At 37.9% G+C, this 3,133-nt stretch overlaps 1 long non-coding RNA gene across 1 annotated transcript in view; it reads right to left on the bottom strand.

Annotated features, from left to right (window-relative positions):
• LOC107681308 (uncharacterized) overlaps positions 1-839 on the bottom strand; it is an 8,616-nt gene extending 7,777 nt beyond the window's left edge. The window contains exon 1 of the long non-coding RNA XR_001633239.1: positions 705-839. This is a non-coding gene — a long non-coding RNA (uncharacterized LOC107681308). The remainder of the gene's footprint in view (positions 1-704) is intronic.
• Between the last annotated feature and the right edge of the window lie 2,294 nt (positions 840-3,133).

Here is a 3,133-nt window from a genome sequence, read left to right as displayed (position 1 = left end):
TATAATATAATGCACTTAAAAGTACAATAGTTGAGTAAGTAAATGCACAACGCCAGCAGGTACGATAAAATGTGGCCAAGTGATGCACGTCACACATGGATTCTACTGGAAAAGGGGTGCTGTCATCCACTGAATAAATATTTAAAGGCAAAGCCAGGCTTAAGTGCACCAGAATCTCAGCTGAGCATTGGGGTAACATGACTAAACAACTACAACAGACAAGATCAAATGTCCCCCAAGCTGTCAAACCCTTCTACAATCTCATCTATGGCCAGGTGGAGCCACCCACAAACAAAAAGAAATAGATTCTGGATCAGAAATACAGGCGTATGTCAGATATCTAATTGGGTAACACATGCTACAAGTATTACACTTACATCAGTTCTAATTACTGCCAATACTTTCACAACTCAGTGGTGCTGGTGACAGCCATGGTGTCTGCTAAATGATGTCTACTAAAGCCAACTTCACCACATTGAGTTAACAAAACCACACAAGTCCTTGATACCTGCAGCCGCAAGCCAAAAGGTAACACAGAGAGTTACGGTTGACACGCATGGACAGGTTTTGGAGATACTGTCGTGCTGTAAATGATCTAGAGAGCCTTCCATCTACTTTGTGTGATGCTAAACACTGTTCTGAAGTCAGTTGAGAGACAAACATCATGAAAGCAGATATGTTTGAGCCTCCAGATCTGTCCTTACCTCCTTCTGTGAGCAGATGCCTGATGAAAGACTCTGGCGACTTCACTCAAGCAATTGATCACATCAACAGACCTCACATCAAATGAGGTATGAAGTTAGCCTAATGCCCACCCTGAACTAGATACTCGGTCATTACAAAGTGAAGAAGGGACCACCCTGTAGAAAAAAAAATACAAAAAAGAGGTCAGGTACATGGTGGGTACAACCTATACAAACTGCTGGCATAGAATGTGTCACGAATCATGCACAAATTGAGTTTTACTGCTTAAAACACTACAATGATGATGGCAGTTCGAATGAATGTGTGTCATTAACACAATTAAGTTCAAAAGATTGCTATGAAGTCTACTGCTTTGTGCCTACTGCTCAAACTGATTTACTATTGACAAAAAAAAACTTTTTAAACTTCCACTAGTCAATTACAAGGTATTCTGTCTGTCACATGATGCAATCAGCACAGAGAGGTTAAAACTTTTGCTCGTCTTTGATGTGAAAGAACACTAACAAGCTAACAGATAGACCAAAAAAAAAGGTACTTTCTCAGACTAAAATAAAACTAAAATCATTGAATCAATAATTATATTTATACATAATTATATTTATTTTATTTTACATTGTTAAAAATAATGACAACTAAAATCATAAAATCTATTTAATATATCTATGAGAAGAAGGCATCAAGTACATGCATAGACAGTTCTTTGTTGTGCTGAAAGATTGTGACTTGCTTGTTCATCTCATCTCTCATATGTTAAGATGCTTTTGTTAGTGTAGCCTTTCCACAGACTGTCAGAGGCACCCCGCTAATACTCTAATATAGCATGCAAAAAAAACATAAAAGGCAGATCAAACCTGTCTAGAACTAGCTGGACTCTTGCCAAAATGTTTCCCCGCCCCAAAAAAACACAATGCTTTGCAAGCAACGAGTGACATTTTGTATAAAAGCCACATAACATGAAAGCCCCCTCTTAACTTCAAAATGTCCAGTATCAAAACACTTTAACATGTAAAAGGGCTGTTTAAAACTAATAAAAAAAAGGTCTCACATAGGAAAACACATCCTTCACGGAGAAAACCCTTTTACAGGGTTGTATTTTTCTCTAAATTCTGTCCAAAGATCTTTCCTTTCTTCAAAACACCCAACCAAAACAGAAATTTATAAAGTAATAATTTCAAAATGACCTCTGTCAAAGTTCAAAGGTCTCCATCTGTGTGTGAATTACAGTGACACAAAAGAGTGATGATCCTATAACGGCTTCCCTGTGACTACCTGCTGCTCGAAAAACACTGGCCAGACATTCGAACGTACTGAAAAGATCAAATGGGGCCAGCAAATACTCCTGATCTCAGATAAAATGGAAGGCCGGGAGGTGGAGTTCTTTCTTGAGGACATTTCAGACCAGATGCCGCCATCGGAGGCATCGAAGAAGAGAAATATGAGTCAGGCCACTGCAGGAGAGAAAGGGCAAAAAATGTTGACTTTAACTAAATACAGTGAAGTACATTACTCTGTTACTCTGATGGCTGATGATAATATTTCATATTTAAAATTGAAACTGATCTCAGCCTGCTCTCTTGAGAAAACCAGGCCCATTTGCTGACTATTATGGATCTATTCACCTAACATCTCCACTTTCACTCTTAGAAGATAATGCAAACTCTTTAAAAATAGTTCAGCAAAAAAAAAAATCAAATTCCTTCATCATTCACTCATGACTTTCTTCTGTGGTACAAAGATATTTTTGATGTTCCACAAAAGACAAAAAAAATCATACAGGTCTGAACAACATGAGGGTGAGTAAATAACAGAATTTTCATTTTTGAGTGAACTACACCTTTAAGCTACATTCCTATATTCACTCACTGTAAATTACTGATACAAATGTGCACTCACTGTGGCATCAGGATACGCTCAGATTATCTCGGTTTATATTACACTCTGCTATAGCACACACACACAGCAGCTGATCATCTGTGGTAAAGAGCTGACGGGGGCGTGAAATGTCCAGAATAGATCCTTCCTCCTTTCATTCATCCATTATCGCATGGACAAGAAGAGAAGGACAAAGAGGTATGGAGAAAGATGAGGTGAGGAGCTCGTGATTCAGATGTATGGTATAAGAGTGCAGAATGATGTAGAACGGCCAGAGGGGCTGCTGGTAGAACATGACATGATCTTAACCATAGAGATAATCTTAACTGTAGATTAGAAATATATAGTATTACACAGTGAGACAGCACTGGTTGCAAAAAGCTTTTAAACTCAGAAGCTTGCAAAAATAAAAAGATTAAGCATTACAACTATTACCATATTGTGTAACTGAATTGATCTGGAGGAAACACTCAAACAGAACAATTTTATGTCCAGTTAAGTCTCTTCATATCAAGATAGATCAGTGTCAATAAGAAGCTTTCTTGACCCAATATGT

The sequence above is a fragment of the Sinocyclocheilus anshuiensis genome, unplaced genomic scaffold (assembly GCF_001515605.1).
Source record: "Sinocyclocheilus anshuiensis isolate Anshui unplaced genomic scaffold, SAMN03320099.WGS_v1.1 scaffold1620, whole genome shotgun sequence".
NCBI classification, from domain to species: domain Eukaryota; kingdom Metazoa; phylum Chordata; class Actinopteri; order Cypriniformes; family Cyprinidae; genus Sinocyclocheilus; species Sinocyclocheilus anshuiensis.
Note: the sequence above shows the minus strand (reverse complement) of the source record. Positions and strands in the feature narration are given on the sequence as shown.